The sequence below is a fragment of the Canis lupus genome, chromosome 9 (genome assembly GCF_003254725.2).
Source record: "Canis lupus dingo isolate Sandy chromosome 9, ASM325472v2, whole genome shotgun sequence".
NCBI classification, from domain to species: Eukaryota; Metazoa; Chordata; class Mammalia; order Carnivora; family Canidae; genus Canis; species Canis lupus.
In genome coordinates this window covers 39,487,224-39,515,113 of record NC_064251.1, presented here as the reverse complement: position 1 = coordinate 39,515,113, position 27,890 = coordinate 39,487,224, and the positions used below count along the sequence as shown (strand labels likewise).

The window sequence follows — 27,890 nt, the reverse complement described above, 5'->3', positions numbered from 1 at the left end:
AGTGCCTTCACAGGTTTGTGCAGTCCCCGGGTGGGCGGGCAGGGAGCTATGGAGATAGAGACAATGAGCTCTTCGGGGGTGGGGAGGGGTAACCAGAGAAGACTTCCCCAATGAGGTGCCACACCTATCCTGCTGCTGGTGTGACTGGGCATTCGTCAGAAAGCCCAAAGTAAAAGAAATTTTGAAGAAAAGGCAAACCACATGCAACATGGCCCTAAATAAAGTACCAAATGTTTGGCTGGGTCCAGAGTAAGGGTGGGGTGGCTAGGGTACGGCAGGTAAAAAAGCAGCCATGGAGAACCAGGGTAAGGAACCTGGACTTCATCCTACAGGCAATGGGAAGCAGTGAGGGGTCCAAGTAATCAGAGGTTCTGTGACCTTATTTGCATTTTATAGCGGGCACTCTGGCAGTAAGTAGTGTGGGAACAGATCTGTGAGGGGCAGGCGGCAAGCCGTCAGCTGCTGGAGGAGAGGCAAGACACGAGGAGAAAGGGACAGATGGATCTCTGACAGAACTCGTGGGATGCGTGGGTGAACTGAAGCAGTGGAAGAAGGGAGAGAGGAAACAGTTGTGGACGAACCCCAGGGTCTCTGAATTATGCAAGAAGACACAGAGGGGAATCATTAACTGGAATCAGGGACAAAGCCCTGAGGATGAGGTATGCGTCTATGTGTGAAATAAGGGGGCAATTAAGATGATGGGTTGAGTTTTGTACCCAGGGGACTTGCTGGTGGATACACAGAATACAAAAGGACAGACCTGGTTGAGGAAAAAGTCTGGGCCTCCTTGGACCACCAGGAGCACCAAAACCCAGAAAATGGCAGACTGACAGGATAGTGGGGGGGGGGGGGTCACAGAGGATGGCGTAGGAGAAACCCCAGGGGCACCCGACCTGAAGGGCTAGAGGAGGAAAAACAGATGACAGTGGAAGGAAGACTGTTTGGGGGTGAGCAGTCTGGAAGAGGATTTTACGTTTCAAGAAGAAATGGTCAATGCTATCGAATGACCTGGAGAGAATACAGGGATACAAAATGCCCAATGGACCTAGTTTTAGGAAAATGTGAGTGTGCTCTTCACCTGAGAGGTAAGGAAGAGAGAAGCTGACAGCCAGAGGTCAGAAAGCCATTGAGAGTGAGGATGTGCCAGACCCTCAGGATAAACTATTCTCTGAAACTTTGACCATGAAGGGAAGACACAAAGCCAGGGCTGTAGAAGATCCAGGTCACTAAGGAAGAGAGAGGCAGACGAATTCACAGACTGCAGGAACCTCCCAAAGATGAAAAGGCTTCAGAAGAAGGGAAGCTGGCAACAAGTGGTGGGGGTAAGGGCCAGGAGCAGAAAGAAAGGTGACCCACTGACCAGCTTTGGGGGCAGGAGAAAGATCACCTCTTTCACTAGACACTGGAATGGAAGGGAGACAGAGGTTACCAAAGGTAATAAGCTTACAGCATCCGCAAAGGTAAATGAATGAAGTAAAAAGGCCAGGAGAAGGGGATGTAGTTAACCACAAGAAGAAAACAAACTTTTCCTCCACACAAGGAACCTGTACATGGCAATTTTTCCTGAGAGCGGAGGACTTTGCCACAGGATGGGTAAGCCTGCATTGGAAGGTGCAACTGGGAAAGAACCAGAAGGTAGGCCAGCTGTATGTGGTTTAAATTCCTGTGCTTCCCCAAGCGTGCAGGGAACACCAGTGGCAGGCCAGGCACTGGGATCAGAAGTGCTACCAACCTGGTCCTGGCCCCCAGGGACCTCTGGACCCAGTGAGGTGTTGCCGACCAGCTCAGGTCCGCCATCCTGACAGGAGGGCTAAGAAGGCTCTTCCTCAATGGAGAACCAAGATAACCTATCTCCCTCAGCACTATTTTCTCTCAACTTTACTTCTAATCTAACCTGCCTTCTGTGATGAGCTGTCAGCCTATGCAAGTCTTTGGCTAGACTCTGAAGGAAAAGGCTCTGGGGGGAAGACTTAAAATTTACGTCTGGGTTATTCTCTAGGCATCCCCCCACACACACAGGTGAAGGATGGAGTCTCAGCCTGAGCAGATGTATACTCGGGGAAGGGACTAGCACGGAAAGGGATGGGTAGAAAGTCTCCATTGCTAAAATTCCCACAGACTTGCTCAGCCCAACAGGACAGGTACCAATGTCAGGAAACTAGACTTTCACTCTCTTTGACCCATAGTTAAAGAGCACTTCCTAAAGGGGTCAGTTAAAAGGACTCTCTTGCCAAACTGGAAAACGTTAAGCCTAAAAACAACTATGGTCAGGGCTATTTCAGGGAATGAAAGGAAAGAGTGGGTAATTTTAACACTGTCATACAAACCAAACACTTTTCTCTTGGCAGTACTCTCATCCTTCGGCCCCAAACTGATACACACACTTGGCATCCGATTATGTTACTAAAAGGGCTGGAAGTAGAACCAACTAGGGGGTGTATGATGAGTTTTACCTATGGTGACACTGTGAGAAACTTCCATCCCTGATCTGCAAGCCTCCTGATCTTGAAGGAAAATGATGAAATCTCCTATGAGGGCTTGAAAATCCCTCCCCCAATTCCCCTCACCCTCTTCAGAAAAGATGCACACTTGGTGATTTCATCCTCAAATAGTCTCTGACTGCTGTCACCTACAGAGCTTGTTTGAAACCTGCCAGCCTCTCCTCTTTCACTCTGCCTAAGAATGAGGCGAGATGTAGTGCTGAGGGGAAACAAGAAAACTTGCTCTTCCCCATGGAGGAGCCCTGCAGTAAGGGCCAGGGCAGCTAGTCGGCACGTGGGAGTTTGTCAGCTTGACAAGTATATGGGATTTCTTGGGAGATTAAGCTCTGCTGAACAGGAAAATTACAGTTTTAATAACAGGGTAAGATAAATGACCTATCCCAGGTAGGCTGAGTACAGTCATAGTTAGAGGCAAGAAGGGAGATAATGTGATTTCTCCCCATTAAGTCCTAGAATTCTAAGTAATTCTAAAACAGTCACTTCTCCACTTGTTCACCTGCCCAAGGCAAATAATTTTAAGCAGATCAGTGGTTGTCATGGGCTTTCTCAAGGAGGAGAGAAGGATCAGAATGGACCCATGGAGTAGAAGGGTCAGAATGTCAGTGCCCTAGTAAAGTAAGTGCTAGTGTGCAATGCAATATCAAACCACCTTGCTAACCACCAAAATCGAAGGCAGTAAAGTCAAGTCCCCAAGGTTCTCATCCAATCTGTTCTGATTTTAATTAACTGCTCTGTGTGCCAAGGTACTTCTGCAACAAAGGGCTTTACACAGACGCAAGATCTTGGAATTAATGTACTTATGGTGAAACTACTGTGTAAGACTTCACAAAAATTCTTTTTAAAAAACCTAATTATGATGCCCACAACCCTCAAAGAAGACCCTTTCTGACATGGCAAATCAGAAAGCAGCTACGTGGCAAGCCTGCCTGCTGTCACTACCATATTCCCAGAATTGTTCAAAGCAGCTGGGCTGTAAGTGCACTAGGAAAAGTATTCCACATTGTGGATCATTAATACAGAATGGGCTTTGCTTTACCTTGTATATTATCCTTAAAAAGCAATTAAAGTATAATTGCAATGACTTTGAAAGGAAACACTATGAAAGCCTATCATAGCCTATCGATATGGCTTAGCTATGCCTCTTTGAAATAAATGATAAGTAATTACATGTTTTGAGAAGTAAAGAAGAAAGCAGTCATTCTCCACTGGAAGAATGCTCCTTATCTGCCGGTCACTGAGCTATGGGGACTATCTAGTGCTTTATCATGTGGCCCTCACAATTCTGGCAAGGCAGATTAGATTCGTTCATCCCATTTTCAGGTGACAAAACCAAGGTTCTGAGAAGTTAAATAACTTGTTAAAGGTTAAATAACTTGTTAAAGGTCATAGCTAGAGGGTAGGAAAGCCAGGATGTGAACTTAAGTCGCTTACACCAGGAAGCCAGTGCTTTGCAGGCTACAAGTATTCCTGATTCTGCAATCAATCTAATAATAATAAAATCAGTATGAGGGGAATGGGCTGCAGAGTATACAAGAGTTTTTTGCTTTCCATCTCTATGGAAGCTTTCCCATCAGCACACAGGCATGCTCCAGGATCTCTCAGATTTAAAAACTCACCCTTGGGACGCCTGAGTGGCTCAGCAGTTGGGCGCCTGCCTTTGGTTCAGGTCTGATCCCGGGATGCGGGATCGAGTCCCACATCAGACTCCCTGAGAGGAGCCTGCTTCTCCCTTGCCTATGTCTCTGCCTTTCTCTCTCAGTCTGTGTCTATCATGAATAAATAAATAAATCTTTAAAAATCCCCCTTGTCATGAGGGAAATACAGAGTGCAACCAAATGTGTTACCACCAATCACCCACTGGAATGGCTAAAATGGGAAAATTGGATACTAGCCAGTGTTGGAAAGGATTTAAAGCAATTGGAAGTCTAATATTCCTGGCAGAAGTGTTAACAGGTACGACACACACACACACACACACACACACACACACAGTGTGAACTGGTACAACACACAGTGTAAACTAGTAACACACACACCCCACTGCTTGGCGATTCCACTTCCAGGTATATTCCTAACAGAAATACATTCACCAAAAGGAGTACACAAGAAGGTTCATAGCAGTACTATTGTTAACAGCCCAAAGCTGGAAACCAATCCAAATGTCCATCAACAGCAGAATGGATAAACAAATTACAGTACTTTCATACAGCAATGAGAATATACAAACTAGTGCTACATACAACAATACAGATCAATGATGAGTTAAGGAAGACAGATACAAATGAATACATCCTAAACAGTTCCATCTATACAAAATTCAAAAAGCAGGCAAACTAATTTGTGGTGTTAGAAATAGGGTAACGGTTATCCTTGGGTAGGAAAGTAAATGGGAGGGGACACAGGGGGCTTCTGATGTTTGGTTTCTCAGTCTGAGTGCTGGTTATATACACAGATGTTTACTTTGTGAAAAATTTAAACCATACACTTAAAATTGGTGTACTTCTCTACTTATAGTTCTTTTCTTTTTTTTAAGATTTTATTTTATTCCTGAGCGACACAGAAAGAGAGGTAGAGACAAGCAGAGGGAGAAGCAGGCTCCATGCAGGAAGCCCAATGTGGGACTCAATCCCAGAACTCCGGGTTCACACCCTGAGCCAAAGGCAGACGCTCAACCACTGAGCCACCCAGGTGCCCCTCTCTACTTATATTTCAATCAAAAGTTTTTTAAAGCATCTAGTAGATGATTTGTAAAAACCAGTGACAAAATACTCTGACCCCTAATCCCCTACTCCTTAGTAAAGGTCCTTTTCTCTGCTCTCCTCTACATTGAAATTTCTCCAAATAATGGACTCCACTTCCTCAATCTCAAATTCACTCTTTAACCCTCTCCAGTCTTGCTTGAACCATTTCACCTAATAATCTCTTCTTTGCAATGTCACCAAGGAATCCCAGATCCAAGTGACACTTATCTTCCTCTTACTCAACATCCCAGCGGTACCAGACACGAGTGACCCTTTCTTCCTTTTTTTCTTTTTTTTAAAGATTTCAAAGATTTGATCTATTTATTTGACAGAGAGAGAGAGAGAGCACAAGTAGGCCAAGTGGCAGGCAGAGGGAGAAGCAGACTCCCTGCTGAGCAGAAAGCCCGAAATGGGCTTGATCCCAGAACTCTGAGATCATGACCCAAGCTGAAGGCAGACACTCAACTGACTGAGCCACCCACGTGCCCTGCTTCCTTCCTCCTTGAAAGGACAACAGCTCTGCACCCTTGGTTTGCCTTCTGCCTCAAAGCCTCCTTGCTGATTCTTCCCCCTCCCTCTGTTCTTCAATGGTAGGAGCTCCCAGGCTGTCTCTGGCACCCTTTCTGTCCATATTATCTCCCAAGGAGAGCCTGTCAGGTGGCTGTGGATACTATTTTTAAGCTGAAGATTCATAAATTCCTCTCCTCATCCTACCTGGCCCCCAGCAGTGATCTCAGTCGCCGTCTCTGATCTATTATGTACATTTCCCTCCTTAGACCCTTTTGCTGTATGCTCCTGGAAAAGTCCTGCCTGGACTCCTCTTGCCAGGATACCACATACTTGGCTCTCTCTCTTGCCATTCACCCCTCAATTTAAATGTCATTTTCTAATGTCATGCATAAGAGTTGGCACTAACAGGTATCACTGGCTTACTTGTTAACTGCCTTTCCTAACTAGAATTAACAAAATACATGAGGGCAGGGATTTTGTGTTTTACTGTAATTCCAAAGTCTAAAATGGTGTCTTGGATGAAAGAACTGCTCCTAACTAGTTTCCCAGCTTCCATTTTGCCTCTCCAGTTCTTTCTTCCCAACACACACACACACACACACACACACACACAGTTCGTAAATAGTGTCCCACTGTATTCTATTTTATTATTTTTTTTAAGATTTATTTATTTTGGGGGGGGGATCTCAAACAGACTAGACTCCCCACTGAGCACGGAGCCCAAAGCCGGGCTCAAACTCATGACCTCAACCCCAAGATCATGACCTGAGCCAAAACCAAGAGTTGAATGTTTAACATACTGTGCCACCCAGGCACTCCACCCCCATTGCAGTTTAGAAGGAAAACTCAACTCCTGGCATGGTTAAAAGGCCTATCCCACCAGTCCCAGTCCACTTGCCTGATTTATGCCATGCTCCTCATTATTCAGGTGGGACTCCCATGCCACCCACATAAGAGGAATCCCCCTCAGTCACAGGCTCCCTCCTTGTCCTTTCCACTACCCTCCTGGGGACTGCCATAATCTGTCATTATAAATGTTTGTTTACAGCCTGTCTCTACCTGCAGACTGGAACCTCCAAGGGCAGGGACCTCATCTGTCTTTGCTTTTTAATCCACATCTAGCACAGTGCCACCTTGCAGCAGGCACCCAAATTGGTGGAATGAACAAACGGAGGTCAGAGGAACATTCAAGTATTTTATCAATACAGCCAATGAGGCAAGTACTAGTTATCTCCCCTTAGGGCCCAAAGCATTTTGTCAACATTTACAGTGACATAAAGGGACTATGAAAAAAGTCCTTTATAAAAAACAAAGGTTGGGTAACTTTGGAGGGGTCACTTCAGCTTTTTGAGTCTGTTTCCTCAACTGTATAAAAGGGATAATCCCTCCCTGTTGGGAGGCAAGTGTAGAGATGAAAAATAATATTCATAACCTGTAGTAAGTAATCGATAAATAACACATTAAAAGAAATTATCATTAAACTATAAAATGGTGACAGCCTAAGTCTTCAGTAGTGACTACTGGCTGGAAAGCCCAACATGCCTCTCATTCTTTCTCTCTCTGGTCACCCCAAGCTTGAATTTCCTACCACCTAAGGGACGGGGCTGTATGGGGGGGTCTGGCACAGCTGATCATATCACCCACACAATCAAGAATCAATCCTTATCTTGAAAACTCACCCGAAATTTAAAATCATCTCTCAACTTGGAAGGCTGCTTACTTTTTAAAAAATAAGTTGTTGTTGTTTTTTTTTTAAATAAGTTTGAAAGGAAACTTAAAATCCCTCAAAATGCTTTAATTTAAAACAGAATCTCGGGATCCCTGGGTGGCGCAGCGGTTTAGCGCCTGCCTTTGGCCTGGGGCGCGATCTTGGAGACCCGGGATCGAATCCCACGTCAGGCTCCCGGTGCATGGAGCCTGCTTCTCCCTCTGCCTATGTCTCTGCCTCTCTCTCTCTCTCTCTGTGTGACTATCATAAATAAATAAAAATTTTTTAAAAAATAAAAAATAAAAAAATAAAATAAAACAGAATCTCTGAGTTGCAATTAGAATTTTCTAGTAAACCTGCCTACAGTGCTCACCCTGCCTGGGGAAGATTTAAACTGCTGGTGACAACACAATGAACGTGAAATAGGGCAACTGTTGCTCTGCGAGGAAGCAAGCCAGAGTATACCAGTGCACACTGGTCTCGTGCTGCACCTGCAACAGTGAAGCATGTTCTTTGTGATGTTGAAGTCATTTCTGAGACATTTATTTTAGAATAAAGAATTCTGAACAGCTAAGTCACAGAGAAGACAGGAATATTGTGGAACCCTAGAATCCAAGACCTGATTGAATCAGATCAGCAGCCCCACTGGACATAAACAAGGGATCTTTCACAAAGGCTGGATCACAGCAGAGGAAAACATTTCCAAAGGCTTTAAATCCTAATAGACATTTTACAGCTTCCGAAGCAGTTCTTAGGACATGGGTAGTGGATAATGTGTATTTCCTAGATAAGAATTTCCTATGGGGCACCTGGGTGGCTCAGTCAGTTAAGTGTCTGCTTTCAGTTCTGCTCATGATCTCAGGGTCCTGGGATCGATTCCCAGGTTTGGCTCCCTGCTTAGCAGGGTGTGTGCTTCTACCTCTCCCCTCTGCTCCTGGTCTCTCTCAGATGCTCTCTCAAATTAATAAATAGAATCTTTAAAAAAAATAATAAAAATAAAGAAAATTTGTCTAGGGCAGCCCGGGTGGCTCAGCAGTTTAGCACCGCCTTCAGCCCGGGGCGTGATCCTGCATGGAGCCTGCTTCTCCCTCTACCTGTGTCTCTGCCTCTCTCTCTCTCTCTCTCTCTCTCTCTCTGTCTCAAATGAATGAATAAATTAAAAATCTTAAAAAAAAAAAAAAAAAGAGGTCTAAAAACAATTCCCAACAATGTTTTACTTTGGTTTTAGACTCAGACAGGATCTTAAATCCTGGCTCTAACACTAAGTAACTGAATGAGCCTGAGAAAGTGGCCTCTCTGAGCATCAGTGGAACAGGAATAAACTAACCTAAACCTCATAGGCTGGACACACAGTAGGTGGCTCAGTAGAAAGAGGGAGCATAGGAGCAGCCCCAGTGGTGCAGCGGTTTAGCGCATTGAGTGCCGCCTGCGGCCCGGGGCATGATCCTGGAGACCCGGGATCGAGTCCCACGTCAGGTTCCCTGCATGGAGCCTGCTTCTCCCTCTGCCTGTGTCTCTGCCTCTCTCTCTCTCTCTCATGAATAAATAAATAAAATATTTTTAAAAAATAAAATAAAATAAAATAAATAAAAAATAAAAAGAGGGAGCATACCTTAACGAGCTTTCTAACATTATATAAAGAGAAGATGGTACTGGAAATTCAGCAAATGGTAGGCATTATAATAAGGCATGGGGCTAATGATTTAAATGTTTGCCTCTCTCCAAACCGGCTCCCAGAGCCTCCATTCACACTGAGATGTCAGACTTCAAAGATACTAGGACTCCAGTTCCCAAGGTAGACTTTAATATAAAGGATCAAAGCTTTAGGTGAGAGAATTCCCTGTGCTGTTATTTCAAAGGTAGAAATGGCGGAAATAGAATGTATTCAGACTCAGGGGTTCAGAAGTCCCGTCTCACATGATCCTAGAAAATATTATTTTTTAAGGAAAAGTAAAAAAAAATAATAATAAATAAAAAAATAAAAAAAACTATAAAACACCTAAAACATGCCAAGTGAGTGGTTTTGTCTGCATCTATTGTCTATTTTAATACAATAATCCTGGAAACATCAGAATTAAAATGTTCCTTTTGTAAACCCAGAGGCTGGGCCCTCAGGGTTGGCTAACTGGATTGGGGTCACACAGCTATAGGAGAATTACCTTGTGGTCCTGTGGAAAGAGAGGGATGCTTTCACCATCCCCAACTCTCTCCCCAGAGCACTAGTAACTCAGGGCCTGTGTGCTTTGTGCTCAAGAGAAAAAGCAAAATGAGCTGCCTGCAGGAGAGACCATGGAAATCTACCCTTTCAATGCTTGGGAACCTTGTAAAAGGTATAGCAGACAAAAAGTCATCCCTGGGCAGCCCCAGTGGCACAGCGGTTTAGTGCCGCCTGCAGCCCAGGGCATGATCCTGGAGACCCTGGATCAAGTCCCACGTCAGGCTCTCTGCATGGTGCCTGCTTCTCCCTCTGCCTGTGTCTCTGCCTCTCTCTCTCTCTCTGTGTCTCTATGAATTAATAAATAAAAAATCTTTAAAAAAAAAATAAACTTTAAAAAAAAAAAAAAAGTCATCCCTGATGGGATGCCTGAGTGGCTCAGCGGTTGAGCGCCTGCCTTTGGCTCAGGGCATGATCCCAGATTCCTGGGTTTGAGTCCCATATCAGGCTCTTTGCATGGAGCTTGCTTCTGTCTCTGCCTCTCTGTTTGTGTCTTATGAATAAATACATCTTAAAAAAAAAAAAGTTATCCCTGGGAATCCAGAATTTTAACTTAGACATCCAGTAAATCATCTGCATTTCCAATCTACTACAACTTCAGGGTACCCATGCTGCGAATAGATCCCCAACTTTCTAAAGATAAGTATTAATCCCCATATTGAAGAGGTTTCAGGGGACGCCTGGGTGGCTCAGCGGTTCGCTGGCTGCCTTCCGCTCAGGTCGTGATCCCGGGATCCGGGATGGAGTCCCATTATCAGGCTCCTACAAAGAGCCTGCTTCTCCCTCCCCTCTGCTTATGTCTCTGCCTCTCTCTCTCTTTCTGGGTCTCTCATGAATAAATAAATAAATCTTTATTTATTTATTTATTTATTTATTTATTTATTTATTTATTTATTTATTTATGATAGTCACAGAGAGAGAGAGAGAGAGGCAGAGACATAGGCAGAGGGAGAAGCAGGCTCCATGCACCGGGAGCCTGATGTGGGATTCGATCCTGGGTCTCCAGGATCGCGCCCTGGGCCAAAGGCAGGCGCCAAACTGCTGCGCCACCCAGGGATCCCAATAAATCTTTAAAAAAAGAAAAAAAGAAGAAGAGGGACGCGTGGGTGGCTCAGCAGTTTGGTGCCTGCCTTCGGCCCAGGACGTGATCCTGGAGACCGGGGATCGAGTCCCCCCCCCATCAGGCTCCCTGCATGAAGCCTGCTTCTCTCTCTGCCTCTCTCTCTGTATCTCTCATTAATAAATAAATAAAATCTTAAAAGAAATAAAAATGAAAATAAAAAAAAAGAAAAGGTTTTGGCTTCTATTCTTGTCTACCTCTTTTCCAGTGAGGAGGAGTTCTTGACTTAATTGTCTCAACTACCTAATGCTCTCCTTTTAAGAAGTGTTTTCACTGGTACCCATTAAATAATGATGAAAGCAAATCATCAGTGCTCAGGGCTTCACCCTCCTGGCTCTTAGCTCCATCTCCACTGTTGCTCTTTCCGCCCCTCAAATCCCAAACTTATTCTGATTTTCAGGTACCTCTTGCAACCTATTCCCTTGGTCTTGACCTCCTTGTGCAGCACTTATTTCCTCAGGAAAACCTCCTCTGACCCTGTCTGTACTCTTCCAGCATCTCGTACACCTCCAGGTAACTTTAACTCATTCATCTGTCTGGTTAGTGCTACTTTCAGCCAAGCCCTCTTCCAGGTACCATGACTCTGAGAAAACAAACCAGGCAAGGGCCCCGCACCACATCGTTGATTTCATTCTGAGGGAGTAAGTAAGCTAGCAGCACTGGATTTAATCAATGGGCTAACAAAGTGTATAACGCAGGTGTCTCCCATGGTAAGGGAATGAAACAGGAGTGTACAGCTTCATTTCTAGACTTAGTGCCAGATAAATGCAATCACCAGGCATTTGTTGAAGTCTTACTAGTGGTAACAGCAACAGAGGGGAAAAAAAAAAAAGGACAAATTCACACTTCAAAACTCCACAATCAGGATTCCAGGAAGATGAGCAAATTTAAGAGTTTTTTTAATATTTTATTTATTTATTCATGAGAGAAATAGAGACAAAGAGAGAGAGAGAGGCAGAGACACAGGCAGAGGGAGAAGCAGGCTGCATGCTGAGAGCCCGACATGGGACTCGATCCTGGGTATCCAGGACCACACCCTGGGCTGCAGGCGGCGCCAAACCACTGTGCCACTGGGGCTGCCCCAAATTTAAGAGTTTTAAACCCAAATAACCATAGCAGTATCTTGAGGAAAAAAATGGATAAGAACATGCCTACCTCACACTTGGTGAAGGTAAGCTTTTAAGTGTCTGCTAAGATGACTTGAAAAGCAAGAATGGTTAGCAGACTGAATTTCTAAAAGTAACAGAAAAATGTTAAAATTATCAGTTACAACAGCATTAGAAAGCCAGAAAGGGACAGCCTCGAAGATGAACAAGATCTGGCCATGTCCATCTCCCCCCTACAAGGAAAGGCAAAAAGAAGTTATCAGTTACCTCCCAGTGGCTTTGGTTCAGAATAAATACATTTTGCAAAGAATACAAATTAAAATGAAAACAATACATGGAGAAGTAAAATAAGAGAAAAGAAATGCTAGAAATCAAAGAGGCTTGGGCAGCCCGGGTGGCTCAGCGTTTAGTGCCACCTTCAGTCCAGGGCATGATCCTGGAGACCCGGGATCAAGTCCCACGTCGGGCTCCCTGCACGGAGCCTGCTTCTCCCTCTGCCTGTGTCTCTGCCTCTTTCTCTCTCTCTCTCTCTCTGTGTGTCTCTCATGAATAAATAAAATCTTAACAAAAAAAAAAAAAATTGAAGAGGCTCTACCAAATATACCCAGGTCTAAGCAGAGCTTTGCCTGTGGCTGCCGAGAAGCACAGCCCATCCATGGAGAAGGAGAAGCTCAAGACAAGAAGAAACCACAGCAGAAGGTATTGGAGCATAAAGTGTTAAAACGACAATAAGAAGAAGGAGAAAGGAGAGAGGTTTCACTTTCTGCTAGTAATAAATGAGCTCTTTTCCTGAAGTGATAACTGTTGTAAACAAGTGAAAAACATACACAATAATCACAAGTTATAAATGTTCTTGAAAACTCCCTGGTTTCAACTAGTCTGTGACAAATATCTGCAGAGGGACCTCAGCATCTGCTATGAAGTTCAGGGAAAAGTAATTCTAACCAATGGACTTGTGCCAAAATCTCACCCTCGGGGTCTGACCAATTAAATGGCTGCTTCTTAGTGTGGCGTTCAGGAGAGATGACAGATTGAACACTGCAGCAGAGAAACCTACACATTTAATTTCAGCCCAGGCATTCTGCCCCAAAGGGCGAGTCAATCAGGAGAGAAAGCAGTTCAGAGTACAGTCTTCAAACAAGCTGAAAACAGAATAAACGGACCTGCAGTTTAATTACCACAGGATCCTTCTTCCATCAAAACTGATGACAAAGCTCATCAAGAATAAAAAGCCTGTGCTCTTAGTGCAGAAAACAGGATTTACCAGGTAGGCTTTTCTGGACCCAAGCAGTTGCTTTCTCCAGCTACTATCACAGTGATAGACTACTGGGTAACCAGTGTTAGCGAGGGGCGCCTGGCTGCCTCAGTGTGTGCGGTTCTAGATCTCTGGGTTGTAGGTTCGAGCCCCACACTGGATGTGAGGATTACTTAAAAACAAAATCCCTGAAAAATAAACACACACACAAAACAATGGTTAACAAAGCCAGGGATTCAAATAGTGGGTTTCTGGTACAGCTAATGCCCCAGGGAAAGGCAGCGCTCCAGGACATGAGTTCTGTCTAGGGTCAAAATTATGCAGCTTGCCTTTCAGAAGTGGACTGCACAAAAGTTACTGCAGCCAAATGTACGCAGTGTGGACTCAAAGAGGACTCTAGACTCTGGTGTCATCTAATCCCTTAAAACCTTATTTTCCTCAAAAATAAAAGAACCTGCTACATTTAAAGGATAATAGAAAGGATTAAAATAATGCATGTCAAGCATTTCTCCAGAGCCTAGCACCTAACAGGCACTCAGTAAAAGCTGGCTACAAATAATTCAAGGAAAACCTTCTTCAAGGTTCTTTAAAGTGACAAAATTTATCTGCTCTATCCCGTCTACTTATGTAAAGACCTGCTGATACCTTTACATCAGGCTCAATATAGTTTTTTTTAAATGATTTATTTATTTGAGAGAGAGAGTGTACACATGGGAGCATGCACTCGAGCTGGAAGAGTGGCAGAGGGAGAAGCAGACTCCCTGCTGAGCAGGGAATCTACCATGGGACCTGATCCCAGGATCCTGGGATCATGACCTGAGCTGATCTCAGTCGCTTAAGCGACTGAGTCACCCAGGAGCCCTTCAATGTAATTTTCTAATGAACCTACAAGAACTGAAGAAAGGACTCCAGGCTCCTCCCACCAGCTCTTAATTTAATAATCCCAGGAGAATTTGTGTGTGTGTGGGGGGGGGGGGGGGGTTCTGAGGTGGTTTGGCCTCCGTGCAGCCTAGGCTGTTACTTTTATTCCCAATTCTACGGCAATGCCCGTAAATTTGTTACTTTTCCCACAGTGAAGCCAGTTTAGACTTTCTCCCTTAGATCCTCAACCCTCTTGTCCGCCAGATTCAGAGATCTGAACACATACACCTCTGGCCCCTCCTGGTGCTCCATAACTGCCTTGCTGCACTGAAGTCAAGTGGGATTTTGTGATGAATTCAAAATAAATCTAGACCAACCACCCCGTTCTTCCCACAGACCTTTGGCTTGGTTTGAAGTCTGATCTCAATCTGAAAATTATGCTGACTTTCTGAAATGTTTACTGTTTCTGCCAGGATTGGATATTCCCCACTATCTATCCCAAGAAGAAGAAATGGAGATTTTTGGTTCACCTCATACCACAAAGAAAACCTTCAAATTCTCATCATATTCTCTCTTTGGGATGAACACCTGTGCTTGACCTGGTCTTTGGGTTTTATTCTTTGCTAAGTATATCCCACAATAAAGTGCAGACTGGCTCATATTCACCACTCCTTGACAGGTTCAAGATAAGAAACATGTGCCTATATCAAAATGTCATAGTGCTGATACTGTAATGCTGTTCTCATCGATGCTAAAATGTGCTACTTTACCCATTTGCTCCTGGAATTACAAAGCGGAAGGATAGTCTGCAATGTGGCAAGGATATGAAATGCACAAAAAACATTACCCAGACTTTCACCAGCTCCATATTCATTAGTTTATAGTTGGACACCATCAGAATGGACCTGTTCTGGAATAGCTCAAGTGGTTATGATAATCTACATGGATCTCAAGATTATTTCACACCAGTTTTTCAATCCAGCCTGGTGATGAACACAATTAAAGCAGATTTCAGCAATGGGAAGCAATGAGGAATGAGAAGAGAGATTCTAAGGGTTCTAAGACTGTTTACTGGCTGAGTGACACCACCACCAACAAAAACCAAACTGTTATTTAATCTCTTCTCCAGAAACTTGCCTAGAAGGGTAAAACAGTTCAACAGTTAGCATTAGAGATCTAGCCTCCAAGCTCAAGGAAATTTTCAACTCAAAGACTAACACAGCCCCAGGGTAATTTGCAAACTACCACACTCAGGAAATACTCAAAAGGTGTGTTAGAAATCCTGGAATCGGGCATCCCCAGTGGCCCAGTGGTTTAGTGCTGCCTTCAGCCCGGGGTGTGATCCTGGAGACCCAGGATCAAGTCCCACATCGGGCTCCCTGTATGGAGCCTGCTTCTCCCTCTGACTGTGTCTCTGCCTCTCTCTCTCTCTCTCTCTCTCTCTCTCTCTGTTTCTGTCAAGAATAAATAAATAAAATCTAAAAAAAAATAAATAAATAATAAATAAATAATAAATAAATAAATAAATAAATAAATCCTGGAATCCAACAAAAGAAACCTGTAATTTAAAAGGCTGGTGAATTACAAACTAAGATTTCCTATTGTTATTAAGAAATAAATAGCCAAGCACAGCTTGGATCCCTCTTCTACCAAAAGTAACAGAGCAGCAGGCAATTCAAGGGTTTTGCTCTATAAAGTACATGGATGCAATCCGGTCCAAGTGAGGAAAAACCATCCTGCTCCAGGAAGAACAGCCAGATCCCTAAAAGGAAGATGTACACCTGTATAAAGGAAAGGAACAGTAAAGGCCTAGTTGTCTTAGCTCCTTTTCAAACCAGAAACAGAGACATCTTCCATCAAGCTCAAATACTGTCTTAACTTTTTAACCACACCACGTTTCAAAACAGACACACAAAGTTACAGTAAAGACAAGCACATCCTGTTTGCACTTGACTTCCTGTACTGGGCAGGCTGATCTATTTACACTGCTGCTGCCTAGCCACAAAATAGGTAATCTTTCATACCTGCCAACAACCGGTTCACTGAGCACTATTTCACAGACAATAAAATACATTATTCTACGAGACAGGTAAAAAAGATTCACCTAAAGAGCACCAAAAACCAATCATGAGCTTCTAAGCCACTTTGTCTCTCTTATGGTCCTACTGACGTCTGACCTATGTAATAAAAACTTTACACAAATACGTACTGAGATAAGAAAATTAAGCCTGAAACAGAACTTGAAATATGGGGGCTGGGGAAAAGAGCAAGGAAGATTGCAAATGCTTTTATTATTAAACATGGGCCCCTTTGCAAAAGTAGAAGGAACTGATTTCTAGCAGCCAGAATTCCTCACTGAGCAGATCCCAGGAAGGGAACCACCCAAAGTGATCACAAGAGTTAGAAAAGGGCCCTTCTGGTGAACACTGCCCCCTTATCCAACCAGCTACCAACCAGAGTCCACCTGTCAGCAAAAGCTTTCCAGTTTTAGGGTTTTCACTCCACTTGAAGTGAAATTTCCATGACTTTCAAAGAGCTTGTGTAGTTTCCCCGCCACAAGCTATGTTCAGTGTAGGGAGTAAATGCTGGGCAGAGAATATCCCAGTTTTTATGGACACATCAGTTAGCCCCCTTGGGTCTGTTTTCTCATCTGGAAAATAGGAAGGTAGAATGACACAAATCTCTAATGCTTCTTCCAGCTGTTGAAAAAAATTCCAGGATTCAACACTAAGACTTAGAGGAAGCTTCTGTGGCTTCCAGCTTTATTTCTTTGGTCAAATAAGATGCCTCTGGGGTGCCACAATCCACAGTGTGAATATATGCCTTAATCTACCTCTCAAGTACCCAAGGATTCTGTTCCCTTTCCCTTGAAATGTGGATCAGAAAGTTTTCCACTGAAGGCAAAATAACAAACCTTAAGGACTGTTCTCTTTACACATGGTCTTTTTATTAAGATCTTAATGTAATCACCACTCGGTTCTCATGCTGGTCATAAGATTCCTGGACAGAATAAAGCCACAAAAGGATGGAGAAAATCTGACCAGCAGCTTGTGGCCTTCCCACACAGTGACTGCTAATGCTGAAAGAATGAGGCAAAATTTGGGTAAGAAAAGGGAGTGGTGAAAACAAGTTGGGTGAGTCAGTGCAAGGGAAAACCCAGCAAGTTGAACAGAAAAGAAAAAGAAATGAGAAAAGAAGAAGAGGAGCAAAGAAGCAGGGGAATCCAAATCAATGAGCAGACACTTACATTTTAAATTCTGCTTATCCATTCATCTAGTTATCCAATGGACACCGGATGCCTACTATGTGCAGAGAGAACTGAACCAGACACTAGAGGAGATACAAAGGTCAATCAGATAAATCTGCTCAACGAGGTTACAGTCTAGTAGGAGACATAAAGGCATGTACATAAACCACTGAAATACACAGTAGAAAGTGTATTGCCATAAAGAAGCCATAAAAGAGAATTTTCTACTATGAGACCCAGAGGAAGAAGTGATTACTCCCAGTGAGGGATCAGACAAGGTGGCTTCATAGGAGGAATGACATTCCAAGCCAAAAACACAACAGAAACAAGGATACCCGTGTAGGAAATGAAGGACATACAGGTACAGTGAGTAACTGGATTTGATCTGAGATAGAAGGCGGGCATGAAGGGAGGCATAGCAATAACAATAGCTAGCAATCCATAGAGCCATGGCTAAATTGGTAACTGGATTAGAGCCAGACAAGTATTCTGAAGTCAGATTTAGAATTTGAGTTTAAATCCAATGGAGAAGGAAAGGGGGAAGGAAGGAGGGTGACAGGAGCTTGGAGGAATCTCATAACCCATAAAATTAAGATAAAAGTTAATGCAGGGATCCCTGGGTGGCTCAGCGGTTTAGCGCCTGCCTTTGGCCCAGGGCACGATCCTGGAGTCCCGGGATCGAGTCCCACGTCGGGCTCCCGGCATGGAGTCTGCTTCTCCCTCCTCCTGTGTCTCTGCCTCTCTCTCTCTCTCTCTCTCTCTCTCTCTCTCTCTCTCATAAATAAATAAATAAATCTTTAAAAAAATAAAAAATAAAAAAAATAAAGTTAATGCAAAATCAATGTGTGCAGATATTTAAAGTCTCTCCAAAGAGATGCAATGTCTTCCAAACTAAAAGCAAGAAGACAGGGGGATAAAACGGCTTGGGTGATGGTATGAACATATTTAAACAAAGGACATGATTGGGGCTCCTGGTTGGCTCAGTCGGTAGAGCACACAGCTCTTGATCTTGAGGTTGTGAGTTTGGAGCCCCATGTTGAAATTACTTTAAAATTTCAGAAATTACTTTTTTAAAAAAAGCGTGATCACCACATCAAAGTGTGATCTACAAACTTAGAAAAATCTAGAAAAAAATAGAAAGGAGCAATTTTGACTCCAGAATCACCCAAGGCAGAGAAATACTGCAGAGAAATACTACAACCGCATCATCTTCTCCGCGGTAGGACAAGGTTCTTTCATGAAGCTTAAGTGGGAACTGCATGTAGTAGCAGTTGGGGGAATAGGCTCTTAGAATCCGGAGGAGTTGGTTCCAATCTCAGTTATCCCCTTACCAGCTAGGACAGAGCCTTGGTCTTCTCATTTGTAAACTGGGGATAATTGGCCCACTGGGAGAATTAAATGTCCTACTGTATGCAAAAGCACTTAGTACAGTAACGAGCATATAGTAGGCAACCGATAATCTTAGTTTTTTTCTAACTTCCCCCCCACAAACTACTCTATGATTCTATGCTACCAAGCAAGCTTGATACTAAATTTCATTTCTCAGATCTCTTGAAATAGAAAAGCAATACCCTAGCAAAATCCAGAATCCTGTCAATAGGAAAGGACTCCTTCACTCTGGAGTAAAAAACTCACTCCATACTGAGCTCAAGTCTGAATACAGGGCTATCCCCAAAAGACTGATCATTTCCAGGTAACAAAACAAATTTTGTGACCTGAGAACCAGAACTAAAACACACTGACCAAAACCCTGTGGGGTCTTCCTGAGAAAATAGAGGACATCCACCAGGCTAGCCCTACCTACTGCCACCCTCAATCTACAAGCCAGTTTATAACAGTATCACTTTATTATGCTTCTTCACCTTCCACCTCTCCATACCCTTCAATCATGCACATGGCAAAAGCACTTTATCTGCCTCCCTGATCTTCTGGAGGTCAAAGATCCCATCTTATCATCTTTGCATTCTTTCCTACATATCCTGATATACCTTGCATCAAACAGAACCACAACATTTATTATAAAAATGAATTTCAAATACAACTTTCTTTAACAACAATCCATTGCAATTCACCAGTCCTACACCTTGAGGCAGGATTTATGGAACTCTTTTGATTTACTGAACTTTCATTCTATGGTTTTCTTCTCCTCTAACTCCCCAACCTCTCCACACCTGAGCTACCAAGTATTACAGAAACGTCAGAAGACTTTATTTACTGGATGCTCAACAAATTCATCCAACTGGGACCTAGCCACCACCGGGCTCAGAAGTCTTTTATTCATCTCTAGTTGATGTCTGCACAGCGGCTTTCCAAAGGGCAGTATCATGCAGGGGTTAGGATTTGGGGCCTGGAGTTAGACAGAACTCACAGTCTTTCTGTGCAACCTCGGTCAATGTGCTGGACTTCCCAGATCTTCACTTGAGCTTCTGTAGAGTGGAGATCCTAAATGAGGTAATTAACACAAGCCCTTAACAACACTAAGTGCTTAAAAGTAGGAACTAGGGAATCCCTGGGTGGCTCAGCGGTTTGGCGCCTGCCTTGGGCCCAGGGTATGATCCTGGAGCCCCGGGATCAAGCCCCACGTTGGGCTGCCTGCATGGAGCCTGCTTCTTCCTCTGCTTGTGTCTCTGCCCCTCTCTCTGTGTCTTTCATGAATAAATAAAATCTTAAAAAAAAAAAAAGTAAGAACTAAGTTATTATTCTGCTTTGTCTAAGCCCTGCCCCTCTCCTCCACTTCACTCCTTTGTCAAGTAATCAGAAACCTCCTCACCTACTTTACCAAAGTAGTCAACTGGGTTCCAACTGTTTCTTTTGAGGCAGGAGTGGTACCATGGGAATACTGGAATCAGGAGTCCAGCTGATGCCCTACATGAGATATGGGACCACAAAATAACCGGTTCACCTTTACCTCTAATTCCTCAACTGCAAAATGGGTATTTTCATATGAGAGAATTAAATGGGAAAATATGAAAGAGCATCAAGCAGATGGGAAGGGGGCGATTAAGTGAGGTCATGATGCTTTCAAGCAAAACAGACCTGGTCTCACATTCCAGTTCTACCACTTAACTAACTGTATGAATTTGGGCAAGTTTCTTGTGTGTGTGTAAAACGGGGAAGCAGTGCTGCCTCAGGGTTTTGAACAGGTTTTTTTTTAAGATTTTATTTATTTATTCATTCATGACAGACACAGAGAGCGAGAGCGAAAGACACAGGCAGAGGGAGAAGCAGGCTCCATGTAGGGAGCCTAACATGGGACTCGATCCCGGGTCTCCAGGATCACACCCTGGGCTGAAGGCGGCGCTAAACCACTGGGCCACCGGGGCTGCCCTTTTGAACAGGTTTAAAACAATGTACAGACTACTTAGCATGTTAGTTTCCTCTCCTCCTTTCTGGCGTTTCTTTTCTTTCCATCCCAAATACTCCCCTCTATTCACTTGACCAGTGTAGAGTACCATCTCTATCATTTAAAAAAAAAATTAGCACATCTCCAATATATCTATATGTAATAGCAAATTAGGCAAGTGCCACTGTACAAATATACTGTGTTCAATCTAAAATACAACAAAGCCAGAAGCTAAAAATAAAAATAAAATACAGCACTAAAAAATTTCAGAGTAAGATAAAAATATGGAAAAATATAGTTCTGATATTTCCTTCCCATACCCCAAAGTAACATCTTCCAGACCCTTAGAATCTGGTATTTCATTTTGGTTCTTTTAAAATCAAGGGACACCTGGGTGGCTCAGTCAAGTGTCTGACTCTTGATTTCAGCTCAGGTCATGATTTCAGAGTCGTAGGATTAAGCCCATTTTGGAGGTCACTACACTATTAGGCAACCGGTTTAGAAACAAAGATAAATAGAATAGGCTCAGGAGGGCTCCTAGCACGGCACCTGACATAGAGTAGGTGCTCAGCAGACACAGTCTGCTGTCACCATTTTTACAAATCAGCCTCCACACACGTGCTTTTCTGTGCAGGTCTGTGAAAGTGAGCCCTAAGCCTCGTTTCCCCTTCTCTTTGGTTCCCTACTTCCCCCACAAAGCAGCAGTACCCTGCTTCCCCTGCAGGTCACACGCTTTGCTTGTTCACTCTATCTACTCCACTTCACTGAAAGTCCTTTCTCCAAGGTCACCAAAGATCTGATGGCTGAATGCAGGGTTTTTTCCTAAATGCTCCACCTTCCTGACTTCCCTGCAGCCCCAGACACCAGCGACCTACCCATGTTCTTCCCGCAGGCTCACTCTTCCCCTTGCATTTCCACTGAAAACTGCAGTAACTCAACTGTCCTTTGATTTCAAAGACCAACATTTCTCCCTGTCCTTCCCTGGCTCCTCCTTTGCTCTCTATTCCACTAGGGCTCTGTACTTACCACTCCTTCCTTCTCCAGTGAATTCTACTGGTTCTTTTAAAATCAAGGGGCACCTGGGTGGCTCAGTCAAGTGTCTGACTCTTGATTTCAGCTCAGGTCATGATTTCAGAGTCGTAGGATTAAGCCCTTCATTGGGCTCCACGCTGGACATGGAGCCCACTTAGGATTCTTGCTCTCCCTCTGCCCCTCTTCCTGCTCACGCGTGCACCCCCGCTTTCTCAAAAAATGAAAAGAAACCTACCCACAAATATCCCATTCTCACCATATACATTGCCATACCCTGCCCTATGTGCCATTATCTTTCTCAAGAACTAGAGCAAACACCTCCTGACTGATCCCCTCTTTGCCACTCTCTTTTCTCCATACAGTAGTCAGGATAACCTTCCAGCGCTTGTTACTCTCCTGCAGTGGCTTCCCATCATGCTTTTTCATTAAAGCTTAGACTCCCCATATAGCCCACAAAGGCCACCATCTTCCTCTCCAGCTTTACCTCATACTGTCCCCTACCCCCATTCATCTCACTCTAATCCCTTGGCAGTCCCCCTTTCAGTTCCTCAAAAGTAAAAAGACTATTTGTTGCTCCAAGGTCTGCACACTTTTAGTTCCTTTCCAGCCTGAACATTCTCCACAGCTCTTTTCACCAAGCTGGCTCCTTATCAGCCAGACTTCTGCTCGCCTGCCCTATAACACAGTTGTCTGGCACACAGTGGGAGCTCAGTATTTGTTGAATAGATTCCACAGTCTTTAGTCAGAGAACTCCAAATCTAAATATATCTGGAATCAATCCCACCCTTCAGTTGCAGCACCTCGTTTCTAAATGCTTGCTAGATACCCATACCTCGAATTTCGCACAGTGAGTACACTCAAAACCAAACCCTTCATCTCTTCCCAAACCAGCTCCTTCCATCTTCTAAAATTACTACGCCAAGCAGTTTGAGCCATACCTCCACTTCAGAACCATAAATTTCCCATTCATTTGCACCACCTGTCCACAATTCTAACCACCTTTTAAAACTGAATTCAAGTCACTTCATTCGTTCATGCATTCAATCAACCACTTATTCATTCAACAAATACTGAGTGCCTTTTATGAGGCAGGTACGGTGTTAGATACCAGAAAGCAAAGCAGACATATTTTTGTCTACTGTGTATCAAATAATCACACAAATGTTATGTATTATAAAAATTATAAACTGAAAAATGCTATGAGGGGAAAAAGTGCTAGAAACTAGAAGAAAAAATGTGAGGCATCAAAAAATATTCTTTAATGATGTGCTGATTGAAGGAGACAAACTTAACCCAAGCCGACTAGAGGGGAGAACATGCCAGGCAGAGGGTTCAGCCAGGCCTGAAAGCAAGAGGAGACCAGCATGCCTATTTTTATATTACACATATCAGGATTAGTCTTGTTCCCTTCCCCAACCCCATCCTCATTTTACTGTCACCTGAGAGAAAGGACATAGTGTCTCAAATGTGCCAACAGCCCCCAGGAGATAATGATTAACATGGATTCATGCTTGTAAAAAGCTCCCAGGTGACTCTGATATGCAGCCAAGTTTGAAAATCATATGCCTAAACTATCCACTCAATAAACATGTATCAATTAGTATCTCATTAAAAACCCCTAAAGTTGGTGTGGATAAACTACTGGTCACAATAAATTACTGGTTACAACAATCTCAACCATACTCTATGGCCTTTTGCCACTTCCAGAAGTAGAATCTGTGTCCCTTCCCCTTGGACATGGGCTACATTTGTGATTTACTTTAACCAAATGAATGAGGCAAGTGATGATGTAGGACTCCCAGGCCTGGGCCTTAAGAGACACTACAGCTGCCATTATGGCTACCTGGGAAGCCAACCACCACGTAAAAGGAGCCCAATGTTGTTGATTAATGAATGATAAAAGACCAAGAGAGTCAAGCCTCATGGAGAACCAAGATGGCTCAGCCAACAGCACAGAGACTCATGTATGTGAGTGAAGAAGCCATGTTGGAGCCCCCAGTCCAATGAAATCACATGGAGTAAAGTGATATGTCTTTCTTCCCTGGATTATAACTCACAGAATCATGAGCAATAAAATGGTTGTCATTTAAAGCCACTAAAAGTTTTAGGGTGATTTGCTACACAGTAGTAGATAACTGAAATAGTCAGAAATTCAACTCATTTTTAGCCATCATTCAATTGTTTTCCAGCTTTGATGATCAAGAAACTTCGCCATATTCATTACAATTACTCCTCCTTCAATTTAAGCTCATTTCCTCGTAAATCTTTGAAGTACAGGAAGAACAATTAATCAAAATCCCCCTGGCAAAAACTATTCTTACACTAGAAGATGGTAATCAAGCCATCCCTTAGCTTTTCCTTCTGTAGGCTAAAATCATTCCTGGTTTTTTTTAACTTATAATGATAGGACTTATTTTTAAACTTTTTAATCATTTTTATCCTCTCAAGTATTGGGGATGTGGGAGTGGGGGGAAAATGACAAAAATTGGATGCCACTTGTCAGTATCTAACAGAGATTATTTTCTAGCCCTTATGGTTCATTCATCTTTCCACAATCCAATTCCACGCTGTCCCAAATATGGCATGTAAGCACCACAAAAGTTTATTACCCTACAAATGTAATTATTTACTGAAATTACTATGAAACCTTTTGGATTCTTAACACTCAGCTGACTATCTTGTGCTAACTCATCCACCTGGTTTGACACTCCAATATTGAAATAGGTTTTTGTTAAATTCTAGACATTTGAAGCACAATAGAAAAACGTGAGGTTGGAATGGGCACACCATTAATTTCCATCAAGTTTTCTAACCACAGTCAAGGCCTTTCTGTACTAGGTACCTCCTCCTACCCCCATGGTAAAGTGACCTTGTAAAAGGCAAGATCTTTAGCACTTGCCTATTGAGCAAAGGCACCTTCTCTGTAGGACCCAATAGGGTATATTTAACTACAAAGAGACAAACCAGTTGCTCAATGCAATGTAAAAACATATTGTCTCTCTGAAGCCTTACCTGAGTGTATGCTTCAATGTCAAAAGGAACTTTATAATCACCAATAAAATAGAAATAAATCCTACCCAAAACACAGTATTGTAGGTGTTAAAATGACCCAAGTAGGGCAGCCCTCAGCGGTTTAGCGCTGCCTTCAGCCCAGGGTGTGATCCTGGAGACCAGGGATCGAGTTCCATGTCAGGCTCCCTGCATGGAGCCTGCTTCTCCCTCTGCGTGTGTCTCTGCCTCTCTCTCTCTCTCTCTCTCTCTGTCTCTCATGAATAAATAAAATCTTTAAAAAAAATGACCCAAGTGAAATAATTTTGTGAAGTATTATAAAAATATTAGGTGACATTGTAGAACTAAGTTTCAGCAAGCCCAATAAGTCTTCAAATCAATTCTGAATGGTTACCTGATGGTTTCAGGTAACATATATGAAATAGCACCATGGACTCAAGTTCATCAAATAGGAAATAAAAACATGCCAACAAACAAGAGAACTTATGAATTTTCTAATACTGCCAAAACTAATAAAGATGTTTGGACTACTGGTTTGACCCTGGAGATGCACTTCAGCCGCTGTCTGATGGTGTCAGGCTCTAAGCCAGGGAACAGGTTCAGTGAAGGAACAGTCTGTTAGATAAAACAGACAGTGCTGTGGAAGTCCAAATAAGGAGGAAAAACTCTACTTGAGGAAAGCAGGGAAAGTTTCACATATGGACTAGTAAGTCTCCTGTGGAATGAGTACTTTGCAAGTCAGAGTGGGGGAGGCCACTAGGAAGAGACAGAGTCGTAGAACAATATGCTATAACCAGGGACTGGGAAAATGAGAGAAGTCTGGTGAGGATGGAGAGAAGAGAAATGATTGGGGAAAGGAGAGAGATGAAACAGGTAACAGTAACAGGTAGGACAAGGTCACATTGTGAAGGGCTTTAACCTATCAAGCTAAGTAGGAAACAGGAAACCAGTGGCACTCTGAAAACCGGAGAATGAGAAGACTGATTTGGGCCTTTAGAAAGAGAACTTGAGCAACAATGTGGAGGAGACAGAAGCAGAGAAAGACTTACGGTGCAGTGGCCAAAAACTCAGTCAAGATTTGATTGGGGGCTTGGCCTGACTGGCTCAGTCAGTAGAGCATGCAAATCTTAATCTCAAAATCGTGAGTTCAAGCCCCACTTTTGGGGTAAAGGTTACTTTATTTTTTTTTATTGTATTTATTTATTCATGATAGACACAGAGAGAGAGAGAGAGAGAGAGGCAGAGACACAGGCAGAGGGAGAAGCAAGCTCCATGCAAGGAGCCCCACGCGGGACTCGATCCCGGGTCTCCAGGACCAGGCCCTCGGCCCTCGGCTGAAGGTGGCGCTAAACCACTGAGCCACTGGGGCTGCCCAAGGTTACTTTAAAATATGAAAATCAGTCTTTTAAAAAAATTTGATAAGGGTTTCAACCACAAGTTACAATCAAATTCCTGAAGGCAAAACGGGTAAAATGTAACATCTTTAATCTTTAACATCTGGGGGAATGGCTACCTGTAATTGTTGAAGAATGTAGGACCTTCCTCAAAGTATTCACACACTAAATTCTAAGCCACTGTTTGTTTAACTGGCTGGTTAAACAAAATGTCTAGTTTACTTCTAGTAAATTAAGGCAATACAATGGAAATGAAAAAAACTGGCTGGTTAAACAAAATGTCTAGTTTACCTCTAGTAAATTAAGGCAATACAATGGAAATGAAAAAAAGCCACATATCAATCAACAGTATTCTAATAATATCATCAAAAGCACTTAGCAACCATGGATTTAGCATTTGTAGGTGATGTGATGCATAAACAGAATGGACAGGAAGATCTCGTGGATATAATTAACAGAGTTCAAACCTATAGCGATAGGTAGATAGCTGACTGATACTTAGTAGGGGAGATAACATATGCCATTTAAAATGCCTTTTGAGGGATCCCTGGGTGGCGCAGCGGTTTGGCGCCTGCCTTTGGCCCAGGGCGCGATCCTGGAGACCTGGGATCGAATCCCACGTCGGGCTCCCGGTGCATGGAGCCTGCTTCTCCCTCTGCCTGTGTCTCTGCCTCTCTCTCTCTGTGTGACTATCATAAATAAATAAAAGAAAATTTAAAAAAAAATAAAAAATAAAAAATAAAATGCCTTTTGGGCAGCTCCGGTGGCCCAACTGTTTAGCGCTGAAGTTAGCGCTGTCTTCAGCCCAGGGTATGATCCTGGAGACCCGGGATCGAGTCCCATGTCAGGTTTCCTGCATGGAGCCTGCTTCTCCCTCTGCCTCTCTCTCTCTCTCTCTTTCTCTGTGTGTGTGTGTGTGTGTGTGTGTGTGTGTCTGTCATGAGTAAATAAATAAAATCTTTAAAAAAATAAATAAAATAAAATAAAATAAAATAAAATAAAATAAAATAAAATAAAATAAAATGCCTTTTGACCACTCTTGTAGGTTTGCCAAGTTGGATAAAGTGTATTTAGGTGGAGATAAGGATCTAAAGCTTGGGAGAGACAGCTCGGCTGCTAAGACATACTGAGGACAGCTGAATTTATGGGCCTATTTGAGATCCTTAGGGTAAGGGAGGGTGGGCAGGGGAAGAGTGGAAAGATGCCCAATGCCAAGCATTGAAGCATCTCAACATGTATGGGATAGCCAAAAAGAGAATGCAAAGAAATAACAGAAGGACACTCTGGAAATTCTGAGACAAGGTAACCTCAAAGTCAAATGAAGATCACTGGGGGGAAAAAAAAAAGAACAGCCCAATAGTGCCACATGTCAGGCCAAGATTAAGTAAGGTAGAGGCCGAAGCCACAACACTGGGTTTGGTAACCCAGAGTTTACTCGTGATCTTTAGGAAAACATGAGTAAGGTAATATGGGTAGAAGCCAAAATAACAAAGGGTTGATAAGAGGATCAGAGTTGAAGAAGTACAGTATAGGTTCTTCCTCATTCTACCCTGAGAACCAACTATGTGCCAAGCAACATGGCATCTATCATTCTAACAAAACAGGCGCTGATTCTCCACATACTCTATGATCAGAGTAAATACACTGTTCTCCTGAGTACTCATCCAGTCTTGGTGAATAAGAAGGGACCTCATGGAAGAAGTGACTTCTAGGCTGAAGCCAGATGGCTAGGTGAAGTGGAACAGGGTGTTTTAGAGACAGGTAGCTCGTATAATGGCTTAGGGTGAAAGAGAACCTGAGCCATTTGAGGGGAACTATAAGAAGCAGAAGCAAATTCTGAGAGAGGCA

The 27,890-nt window shown here is 43.2% G+C and overlaps 1 protein-coding gene across 13 annotated transcripts in view; it reads right to left on the bottom strand.

The window, feature by feature from the left end:
- Nucleotides 1-27,890, bottom strand: part of RFFL (ring finger and FYVE like domain containing E3 ubiquitin protein ligase) — an 84,134-nt gene that overhangs the window by 34,281 nt on the left and 21,963 nt on the right. The gene's annotated exons all lie outside the window — the stretch shown is intronic.